This window comes from Schistocerca serialis, chromosome 4, assembly GCF_023864345.2.
Source record: "Schistocerca serialis cubense isolate TAMUIC-IGC-003099 chromosome 4, iqSchSeri2.2, whole genome shotgun sequence".
NCBI classification, from domain to species: Eukaryota; Metazoa; Arthropoda; class Insecta; order Orthoptera; family Acrididae; genus Schistocerca; species Schistocerca serialis.
Window position 1 is genome coordinate 939,494,121 of NC_064641.1, and position 12,702 is coordinate 939,506,822.

Here is a 12,702-nt window from a genome sequence, read left to right on the forward strand (position 1 = left end):
CGCTGCCCAACACTACAATGGCAGACAACAATGCAAACTAGCCACAGACTTCACACAGCACAGCCAGTGATTTTTATACAGCGGTGGCATTACCAATAAAAAAACCTAAACAGCCTACTTACATAGCCCCCATGCTCCCCACAAAAAACTTTACAAATTGTTTTGGGCAGTGGCCAATAATGATTTGATAAAATTTTTCATAATTACAATAACAAAGAAATCAAATGCACACACTTATTGATACAATGTTGGTCAAAAGCTAAAATTTTCTCACAGTCCATAAAGACAGTCCAGATCGTTCATCACTGTAAAATTGCAGTGTTTTTCTCAAAGTCTGAGCAGTGAAAGAAAATGCACTCGGAATTAGTGGATTTCCATGAAGTGTTGAAGAAGTAGTGTTGTCCTTCCAACGGAAAGACAGTGCTGACTCTCGACATGCAGACAGGTAATGGGCCACAACAGAGCAAACCCACCGTAGAGTCAGTTGACGTTTTGAAGAATATTGGTAGGTAGGTCATCACAGAGGAGACCCACTGTAGTCCTGGTAGAGATTACGATATTGGTGGGCCACCAGAGGTGCAGACCCACTGTAGTCCTTGTAGAAATAAATTGTATTGGTGGGCCATCAAAGATGCAGCCCCAATGTAGTCCTTGTAGAGATGGCCAGCAACCATCTGTTGTGACTGTGCAGGTGCACAATCACCATTGAAGAGTCTTGCGGATAATGTAGCAAGTCCATAACCACCACTTGTGCACTCACAAAAAATTTGTTTGAAATGTCCTTAGAACCAGCAATGCTGTTATCCAGTCCCTTGCTGAATTATTAACACACGTGCAAACACTATCAGTCCCTACTTCTCACATATTGTCCTTATACTATGACCAACAGAAACATGTGCAGTGAAATAGTGAAATGTAACTTATAAGTTACTTAATTTGATGAACTGGAGTCAATTACAATTTTATAACATAAGAATATAATAACAAAGATACAAAATACATCATTAAAGAACATAACAATACAGATAACATTTGTAGTAATACAGAATTTACAAAAGAATAGAAATATACATATACATCAGTGTTACAGGAATTATGACATAAGTACATACATAAAAGATCAGAATAAATTTTGAAACATCAACTTCACACAGGAGCACTAAAACAAAACAGAATAAATAATGTCTAAGCATATTTACAAGGTAAATAACATATTATTAATGCCAATTATATTTGAGGATAACAGTATTCCTCATCATAGTGAATGTAGCTTAGTATTAGAAGAAGAAAAAATTCTATGAAACTACACAGAGACAGGAGGAGAACAAATACACAAGAGTACACAAACACATTTCATTCCATAGATCTTTTGTCTTATTTCGATATTTGCTCCAGCCAAAAAAATCCTATCCAAGCATGCTTTCTGTATTTTTCTCGTATAACCTCTCAGTGCATTTCTTCAAATTCATCGCAACTCATTCTCTTATAGGCTACCCCCTCTTAAGCTAGCTCAGATGCTAAACTAAGGGACGAGGCAATGCAGCAGCACAAAACAATTAACACAAACAGCAATGACAAAAAATTCAAACTGGCAAAGCAATTGCAATATTGCAACTAATATAAGGCACTGTGCAGCAAACAAGAAAAATAAATGCGTAGTAAACTGGCTTAACAGCGTAATACAAAGTCAAATTCTGTAACATTATGCCTGGCAAGCAGCAGCAGCAAATGCTATAAACCTAAACATGACAAAGCTCAAGCAGAAAAAATAGTACACTAAAGACAACAACACAGATAAGGGAAATGTCTGTTCACATCTTAATATCTATGTCATTAAAGTGGTGCACCACAAAACTAATTCTACAAAAGATATTACCAAGTAGTTGAAAAGAAAATTATGAATGCAGTTCCTGTGAAGGTAAATGTCTTTTTGTGCTCCCTCATTTTTTTGAAAAAAATTATTATTTACTCGATCTGTAGACAGAAAATATTTATATTAATACATCTATAAAATTTTATTGTAACCAATGCTGCAGTGCAGCTAGAAACTAGATATCAAATGAAATAAGCAACTATGTACAAAGTAAAGCATAAGAACATCATTCAGTAGTCATGAAGCATTTCATAAGTTAGTATAAATTCTCTCAATTCTCATAGAAAGACACTTGTCATAATCAGGTGTGCAGATGTACGAATATTTCCTATCAATTCATAAGCATTTCAGTAAGTAGCACAAAGTACGATATGTTTCCAAGTAATGAGCGTGTCGTATTTGTGATGCTTTCTACAAAGGAATGTCAATAGCGAGGTTAATGGTCACTCTTTTTTTTTCTCCACCTGTACCTCTGAAAGGCACACACTAATGGCTTTTTTTTTTTTTGTCAGGCGACTGTCGCCCAGCTGGGTGCCCACGACGCATTATGTGCAGGTGGTCACTTAACTTTCTTACCGAAATATTTATGACACCAGTTTCCGCTACAGTGACAGTCTCATATAAAATATTTCACAGGTCAAGAATTTGCATTACAAATCTGTGGAAACAAAATCCTGTAAATATAACAGAGTCCAAAAAATTTTCAGTGGCATTGTAATACATTCACGCATTTACATACATTTCATAACTCGTAAAGTACGATTCTTGGTTTCCAACAACCTTTTTCACAAACCAGAGTCCCAAACCACTATTCATTATTCCTTACCTTATTATACATATTCGTTGACACTTCTTCAATATTTTGTTATAACAAATACATAGCATAATCAAATTCCTCATATAGCATCAGCTTATTGATCATAAACATACCTCAGCAGCATAATACACATCGTCGTCGTAAAAATAACATCATAACACCTCAGTCAAATCTCAAAATCGTCGTAACTTCCTCCAATAATTTCAAAGCCTAAAAAAAATTCTCTGCTCATGTCAAAGGTGTCATCTGCCTCAAACATACTTTAAAAATCATGATCCCATACCAAATACATCATTCAAAGCTCTCATAGTATCACAATGGTTCCGAAAAAATATGAACAGTTTACAAAGTACAGACAAAATACAATTTCGTAAGTGTGAAGTTACCAAACTGTGTAATTGCGTAAACATATGTCACTGCCATAGTAAAAACGTTTGTCTCTCTCAGTTAAATGATCAGATAGCTGTGTAATTATGTGTTGGAGAAATATGGGACAGATGTGTAAAGTCGTGTAAGCAAATACCATATTAACTAGGGCTCCTTGTGCTTCCCAAACACATGATACACAAAGTAAGCGTGTACCCCCCTGAGGATTAATGTAATTATACCCTCAGGTGTTACAGAGTACAGCAATGGAATGAAATGTATCCCGAAAATCCTTTGTACCATTGTACTTCAAATATCTTTAAAAATGCATGTTTTAAGTGCGAAATTGATCACTCAAATACGTGTCCTGTAGCGCTAAATGTGCGTCTTGCTGTAAGATAATCTCTGTGGAAGTGTCGTAGTTATCGTCCTCCGAAAGCTAAGTTCTGCAGAAGTCAATGTACTTACCTCATGATAAACAAAAGTGAAATGCTTTGCGTATAGATATCTTAGTTATTACGCTTATTGCCATGATGAAGAAAGTACTGTGCTGTAACGTATTGTTGTGCTACAGAAAAGGCTGTCTCATTGTAGCTATACCACAAAAGTTACTACTAAAACATGTTTTACTTTCCAAAAGAATTCAGAAAAACTGTGCCGATATAAAACAGATACACCGCAAAAGCAACAAGGTAAATTGTGTCACACATTAGTAGCGTCATGATATAGTCGTGTAGCTGTCAAATAAACTAACCACTGTGTCATCTGGTATCTCTCAGAAAACACCTTGAATCCATAATGTATTTTCAAGTAAACCAAAATGTTGCATTAAAATCTCATTAGCAGTACTGGTAAATGTTCTAAGTATGTGAGCCTTATAGTCATTACGTAATCGTGCAACTAACAAGCAAGAATGTACAAATATTACACTGTGTCGTCTGTTCACTAAAACAATGCATTCGTAATTTCTGTTTAAAAATGTTCCTTAGGTTCTAGACTGGATATTTAACTTCAAACATTGTTGCATATTAACAGATTCTAAGTCTGACAAGCATACTAGTAATGTAGAGTGAAAAGTTTGTAGCAAAAATTAAGTTAAAAAGCAGATTATCTCTCAATAAGCGGTTTTACATGTGAAATGTGGTGCAATCTTTTACTCTTCATAGTACTCAGAGTTTCAACTTGATCGCAATTATCGTGCGGTATACGTCAGTAAAGAATGCTGGAATTTTTCTCAAGGTTAGCATCTATGTTATTTTTCTCTGAGCCAGCTGGCACACACGGCTACCTGCGGTGCGAGTCATTGTCTGTTCCTTTGTTGGCGCGCATCGTTATTGGGATTTGGAGACCTAACTTCTACAAATTCACCTCCTCGAGAGGGCCCTGCTCTGTTTAAATCCCGCCAGTTCTGATGCAATTCAGGTCTGTCGTTACGATCACATCGTCTGTCGTCATGTCGGTAGTTCCTGTAGTTTCTTTCTTGTCGGTTAAGTGGTGGAGAATTTCTCCCTGAATCGTAACTGTGCGCTGGACCGTTGCATCTAAAGTTATTCTGTCTCCCTTGATAATAATTATTTTGGTTCCCAAATTGTCTGTTTCTCTGATTGTCTCTGTGATAGTCACTACCGCAGAGAGGTGATCTTTCCCTGTAATTATTACTACTCTGCCAACGGTTGTCATACGGGTGGTGTCTGTTTTGGTCACGATATGTGTTGTGAGAATAGCCTTGTCGTGTCCAGTTATTATTTCTTTCATCGCGGAATTGTGACAGATGTGACCTGTAATTGTTGTGCTCCTGTTTCCGCGTTCCGCGATTGTCAGTGTCAATTTCCAGTTCTTGTAAGAGTCCCTGAAAAGCTTCAATGTCGTCTTTGCAACGTCCTGCCAAAATAATATGTCGTAAATGTTCAGGTAATTTGATTAAGCAAATGCGGATGAGTTCTGAGGGGCTGTATGGGTTTGATAGGTACTGATTCTTGTGCAACATGTTTTCAAAATATTTCACAAGACTGGAGAATTCAGATTGTTCGAAATGTTTCGTCATTATGATGCTATGTTTTACTCGGTCTTGTGTAGCTTGAGACCAATACGCTGAGAGGAAGGCATGATAACATTCTCCTTCACTGTGAGAATCGTGAATGACCGATCGCATTCTTACGGCTTGTTCATTCTCTAAGTAGCCACACATAAATTCTAATCTGTGTTCTAACGACCAGTTGGGAGGAAAACAATGAGAGAATTGATGGAGCCATGCTTGTGGATGAATGTCGTTGCCAGAATTCTTAAATGTTTTGAATTTACGAGTAGTAATGAACAGCTTATAGTCAAAATCATCATGTCAGCGAGTCGCATATCGGTCATTGTTAGGTAGTGTCGGCCGTTACATCTCAAAATTCGGTGCACATTGCCAGTTTCTTTCATAACTTCCGAAATGCCCTGTGTTATTATTTTGCGTCTTTTCCGTATTTCTAAGTCCCTCTTCCCGTGTTGGAGCGCGAGTGTCCACTGAAATTTGTAATTTTTGTATTACTTGTGCCAACTGATCTTGTACTTCCCGGATTTCTCTTTTGTACTGTATATTGATTTGATTTTGATTGAATTTCCTAATTTGTTCATACTCTTCTGTGTCAGTGATGGCTACAGGTCTTGTGTCATTCAGATCATCATCTACCTTTACAGATAAGTTAGTGAACTGATCCGAAAGTTAGGCTACTTTCTCCAGTAGTGTACTTATTTCCTCAGTGTGTTTTTCTGAACCACGTTTCAGGGTGTCCATTTGTGTTGAAATCGTATCTACTGTGTCCTTTAAGTTTTCTTGAGTTTTTACAAGTTGCGTAACCGAATCGGTAGATGCAACTGAGTCAATTTTAGCTTGCAAGGTGTCGTGATTTTCATGAACAATAGTATGCAGTTCTTTTGTGGCTGCTTTGTGATTCTGTAATGCATTTTCATGTCTCGAAAAAATAGGTTGAAAATGCTCACAAATTTGAGTTTTTTCGTCATTACAGACTTTTTGACATTTCGATTCAATGTTATGTAACTCAGTAGTTAAATCTTCACGTGTTTGTTCAAGAGTTTGTTCCAATGAGTCTAACTTTTTAAGATTTTGTTCCACTGTGTCTAACTTTTTAAGATTTTGTTCCACTGTGTCTAACTGTTGCTGTGTTACTCTCTGATTTTGTTCCATTGTGTCTAACTTTTGAAGCTTTTGTCCTATTTGTTGCATTAATTGTAATAACAATGCACTGGTGTCTGAAACATGTTCCTCAGTGCTTTTCGGCAGTGAATTTGCACCGGCAACATTCACATTTTGACAAGCGGAAAATGTGTCTTGACTGATTTGAGAAAACGGTGAGGACGCAAAACCTGAATCTACAGTATTTGCAAAATTGTGTCCTGTCATTTCGGATTCCTGAGGCGCGCTGTTGCCGAGCGATCGATCGATAATGCTTCCCTGTTCACTACCTGTTTCACTGTCTACGCCATTGTTTGCAACCCGCTCCATTTCCCTATGCACAGTTACCAAATTACTACTTTGAACGTCTGTTAATTCATTACACAGTGGTGCTGGCAAGCTACGCTCGTCGTCACTATTATTTCTCAGTTTACTTTGGAGCCTAGTGTTACGTTTTTCACACGCCATTATTGTCACAATATTTCACACGATAACACAGAAAAACACAATTTGAAGAGCAAAAATAAGAGAACACATTAACATAGCACTGAAAATAATATCTAGTTAATTGCAAGCGCAGCTGCGAAATACTTGGTGCAAATTAACTTGCATGCCACAACTGTTTTACTGTACAACAATGAAAGGCTGCAACTACAAAGGAGATTCTCTCTACAATTACGCGCTAGCAATAAACAAAATCTACACTAATTACACAAACTACAAGAAAAACTCTGAAGATTCCAGTGAATTATCCTCGGCTAAAGGTCGACATATGAAACGTCCCCTTTTTACAATTATACAGGACTGTCCTTAAACTGACACACAATATTTTTAGCGCAACGCAATCTGACTTTCGAAAATCCCTACAGAAGAATGGCCCTGACTAACATTAAACTATACTTTTCAGAAATCACTTACCTCACAAAAATCTTCAATACTCGAACTACTGCAATACAGCGAACGCCACTACTGCCAGCTAAATAAAAGATTCAAACTACGGAAGGCACTAACTACTGATAGGGATAGTTAGCAAATGAAAGATATTAATAGAGAACAAACAAGTATTTACCTTAATAGTCATAATATATATAGCAGTTCATGACAAATTACAAAACTCCGCCATCTCTCTCCCCACATCCACCACTGCTGGCGGCTCACCTCCAACTGCGCAACGCTACGCGCTGTTCACATCCAGCTGCCGCTGCCCAGCACTACAATGGCAGACAACAATGCAAACTAGCCACAGACTTCACACAGCACAGCCAGTGATTTTTATACAGAGGTGGCATAACCAATAAAAAAAACCTAAACAGCCTACTTACAATGTTTATGTCTGTTATGCTGGTCCCAGGGCGGCGATCGTGTTGCTGATTTTCCACACGTCGTTGTCCTTCCTTGAACTTTTTATGCCAGGCAAACACACGCGCCCTTGATAATGTTTTACCACCGAACTGTGCAGTCAGTCTTTGGCAAATTTCCACCGCTGTAACTCCTTCACCAAAAAGAAATTTGATAATTATGCGTTGCGCAATGGAGGGGTGCACCTGTTGCTCGGACATCGTGAGCGTTACTGACGAAACGGCGGGAAATATCTGACAGCACGCTCTGCTCACTTCTAAAGCTACGTTTTCCTAGCCGCGGGAATTTGTGGCAGCGTGCTGCGAAATACGCTTCCATCTTCCGCTGTGCGATGCGGGTCGCGGGGCGCTGCATGAAACGTTTTGCTAGGCGCGGTGCGGTGCGCGTCAGAACCTAAAAAATGAAAGTTGTTTTTTTTAGAATTTGGCATCTGCACCTGATAGAGTGATACGTGTGCTACCTACTGATACCTTTTTCATAACTCAATGAAACTTTTGTGCTACTGAAATAGATAAATACTTGAGATTTTAAGAAAAGCTCATTTTTCGCTCTACTCGATATTTATCATGCCGTATCTCCTAAACAGAGAGTTGTACAATGACATAACTTAATTGTTGCCTTCAGCAGTATATGTCGATAACGTCTGCAAAAGTTCTGGCCAATAGAATCGCTAATAGTGGACAAATAAAATGTAACGTCTGGCGCGGAACTTTTATCTAACCAACGTACAAAATGCAGTAAGCGATAAACTTTTCCCCATTACATTTTTTGTTGGGGGTGAAAGCGAGAAAAAGTTTCGGAAAGCTTTGAAATAATTTTTACAGTTTGCTGGAAGTTGGTGGGTGCTCTCCTAGACGAGAGCAGTTCCGTGTGGTTCATTGGCGCTATTTCCTGCGCGCAGCGAAGCGCTTTCTGCTAGGCGACAGTTGCAGCGGAGGCAGTGAAGGCCAAATATTGCAGTACATGCTCGTGCTAGAAAACTGTTAATTTTGGCACTCCGAAAGTACGTGGAAGTTAGGGAACAGGAGGGGGACTGTATGCTATTGGAAAGAGTACTCATGAAGCGCAAAGCAGTGAGACGAATGTTCTTGCATCGTGAAGAAATAGGAGCATATAAAATTTTAGTTACAAAACATTTGCTCGACGATGCGGAGAAGTTTATGGCATTTTTCAGATTCACACACGACCAGTTTCATTATCTTCTTTCGTTAATTGAAGACAAACCGAGAAGTAATTCCTGTAACCGAGTCACATTTCTACTTACTTATTTTATTCATTTTTCCTCCTGCTTATACCCAAATTAAGCTCTTTTTCATTAGATTTTTCCAATCGGCGTCGGCCATATTCCACAAATTTTGCTTTTCGGAAACCAGTTCGATAAGTTGCTCATTCTTTGAGCTAGAAAAGCGGTCAGCCGACATTTCTGGAGATTGTTTCTGTGACAACTCTGTCAAAAATTGTCTGCTGTTGCCTGTGCGCGCCTGTGCAGCTGTCGTGTCGCTGTGTGTCCAGTTTGAATACCGCTACTCCTCTGGCCAAGTAAGTCGCTGCGACTTGCGGGACAGACTCCTGAGCGTGACACGCGAGCGTTTCTCGCAGGCGGAGCCCGATGCGGCTCTGCGATGTACGCACACTAGGAAAACGGTCTCGTATGTTGAGTGGGCAGCGGCGTCGCGCACGCGTTTTACGCAACACGCTGCAGGAAATTCCCGCCGCTAGGTAAACGCAGCTTAAGGGTCCCAGAAGCGCGGGGTCGCTCCTACCAACTGTTGATGTTCGGTAACAAAATTTCAGTTAATATTTGATCCCCCCCTCGTATCTATGTGCCAGACAGAAACGTCTAAAATACGACGACGCGGACGCGCGTGCTACGTAGGGAAGTACAACGACTCGATTCAGTTGAGTCGACTGGCGAAAGAAACGAACGAATAGCGTGTGCGGGCGACCCCCGCAAGGGGCGGATATGTATTGGTAAATATTAAGCGCGGTCCCTCCACGCCCACACTTGAATGGTGACCATTCAAAAAGATCTCTCACCTCTTCTTTGGTTAGTATCTAAAAATAATTCTGCCGAAAATGCAGCGATTTATTTTCGCCTGGTTTGGTAACCATTTCTAACTTTCGGAGAAGCTTCACGAGTAAGGAATTTTGAGTTAAAGCTAAACATTTCTCTTGTCGTGTTAAACTTCGCTTCTTGTTGTTGAGGCCTTCAGTCCGAAGACAAGTTTGGTGCAGCTCTCCGTGCAACTCTATCCTGTGCAAGCCTCTTCATCTCCGAGTAACCACTCCAACCTACATCCTCCTGAATCTGCTTACTGCACTCATCTCTTGGTCTCCCTCTACAATTTTTACCCCACACGCTTCCCTCCAGTACTAAACTGGTGATCGCTCGATGTCTCAGAACGTGTCCTACCAACCGATCCCTTCTTTTGGTCACGTTGTACCACCGACATAGATACTCTGAAAATCGAACTATCTTCACAATTTTATATTATTCCAATCTCGTAAAGCGTGCGGAAAGGACGAAAACCTATGTCTTCCCGTGCGAGCTCCGATTTCCCTTATTTTATCGTGGTGACCGTTTCTCCCTATGTAGGTCGGCGTCAACAAAATACACTCCTGGAAATGGAAAAAAGAACACATTGACACCGGTGTGTCAGACCCACCATACTTGCTCCGGACACTGCGAGAGGGCTGTACAAGCAATGATCACACGCACGGCACAGCGGACACACCAGGAACCGCGGTGTTGGCCGTCGAATGGCGCTAGCTGCGCAGCATTTGTGCACCGCCGCCGTCAGTGTCAGCCAGTTTGCCGTGGCATACGGAGCTCCATCGCAGTATTTAACACTGGTAGCATGCCGCGACAGCGTGGACGTGAACCGTATGTGCAGTTGACGGACTTTGAGCGAGGGCGTATCGTGGGCATGCGGGAGGCCGGGAGGACGTACCGCCGAATTGCTCAACACGTGGGGCGTGAGGTCTCCACAGTACATCGATGTTGTCGCCAGTGGTCGGCGGAAGGTGCACGTGCCCGTCGACCTGGGACCGGACCGCAGCGACGCACGGATGCACGCCAAGACCGTAGGATCCTACGCAGTGCCGTAGGGGACCGCACCGCCACTTCCCAGCAAATTAGGGACACTGTTGCTCCTGGGGTATCGGCGAGGACCATTCGCAACCGTCTCCATGAAGCTGGGCTACGGTCCCGCACACCGTTAGGCCGTCTTCCGCTCACGCCCCAACATCGTGCAGCCCGCCTCCAGTGGTGTCGCGACAGGCGTGAATGGAGGGACGAATGGAGACGTGTCGTCTTCAGCGATGAGAGTCGCTTCTGCCTTGGTGCCAATGATGGTCGTATGAGTGTTTGGCGCCGTGCAGGTGAGCGCCACAATCAGGACTGCATACGACCGAGGCACATAGGGCCAACACCCGGCATCATGGTGTGGGGAGCGATCTCCTACACAGGCCGTACACCACTGGTGATCGTCGAGGGGACACTGAATAGTGCACGGTACATCCAAACCGTCATCGAACCCATCGTTCTACCATTCCTAGACCGGCAAGGGAACTTGCTGTACCAACAGGACAATGCACGTCCGCATGTATCCCGTGCCACCCAACGTGCTCTAGAAGGTGTAAGTCAACTACCCTGGCCAGCAAGATCTCCGGATCTGTCCCCCATTGAGCATGTTTGGGACTGGATGGAGCGTCGTCTCACGCGGTCTGCACGTCCAGCACGAACGCTGGTCCAACTGAGGCGCCAGGTGGAAATAGCATGGCAAGCCGTTCCACAGGACTACATCCATCATCTCTACGATCGTCTCCATGGGAGAACAGCAGCCTGCATTGCTGCGAAAGGTGGATATACACTGTACTAGTGCCGACATTGTGCATGCTCTGTTGCCTGCGTCTATGTGCCTGTGGTTCTGTCAGTGTGATCATGTGATGTATCTGACCCCAGGAATGTGTCAATAAAGTTTCCCCTTCCTGGGACAATGAATTCACGGTGTTCTTATTTCAATTTCCAGGAGTGTATTTTCGCATTCGGGGGAGAAAGTTGGTGATTGGAATTTCGTGAGAAGATTCCACCGCAACGAAAAACGCCTTTGTTTTAGTGATGGCCACCCCAAATCCTGTATCTTGTCCTTGATACTCTTTCCTCTCCCCTATTTCGCGATGATACAAAACGTGCTGCCGTTCTTTGAACTTTTTGGATGTACTCCGTCAATCCTATCTGGTAAGTATTCCACAGCAGTATTCTAAAAGAGGGCGGACAAGTGTAGTGTAGGCAGCCTCCCTAGTAGACCTGTTACATTTTCTAAGCGTCCTGCCAATAAAACGCAGACTTTGGTCAGCCTTCCCCACAACATTTGTATGTGTTCCTTCCAATTTAAGTTGTTTGTAATTATAATTCCTAGGTATTTAGTTGAATTTACGGCTTTTAGATATGACTGATTTATCGTGTAACCGAAGTTTAACGGATTCCTTTTAGCACTGATGTGAATGACCTAACTCTTTTCGTTATTTAGAGTCAAATGCAAATTTTCGCACCATGCAGATACCTTTTGTAAATCGTTTTGCAATTTGTTTTGATCTTCTAATGACTTTATTAGCCGATAAACGACGGCATCATTTGCAAACATCCTAAGAGGGCTGCTTAGATTCTCTTCCAAACCGTTTATATAGATAAGGAACAGCAAAGGGCCTATAACACCCTTGCGGAACGCCAGTAATCATTTCTGTTTTCCTCGATGACTTTCCGTCGAGAACTACGAACTGTGACCTCTCTGACAGGAAATCACGAATCCAGTCACATAGCTGAGACGGTATACCATAACCACGGAATTTCATTACAAGCCGCTTTTTTCGTACAGTGTCAGAAGCCTTCCGGAAATCCAAATTACGGAATCAATTTGAAATCGCTTGTCAATGGCCCACAACACTTCGTGCAAGTAAAGAGCTAGTCGTGTTTCACAAGAACGATGTTTTCTAAATCCGTGTTGACTGTGTGTCAATAGACCGTTTTTTTTCGAGGTAATTCATAATGTTCGAACACAATATATGTTCCAAAATCGTGCTGCATCTCGATGTTGATGATACGGAACCTTT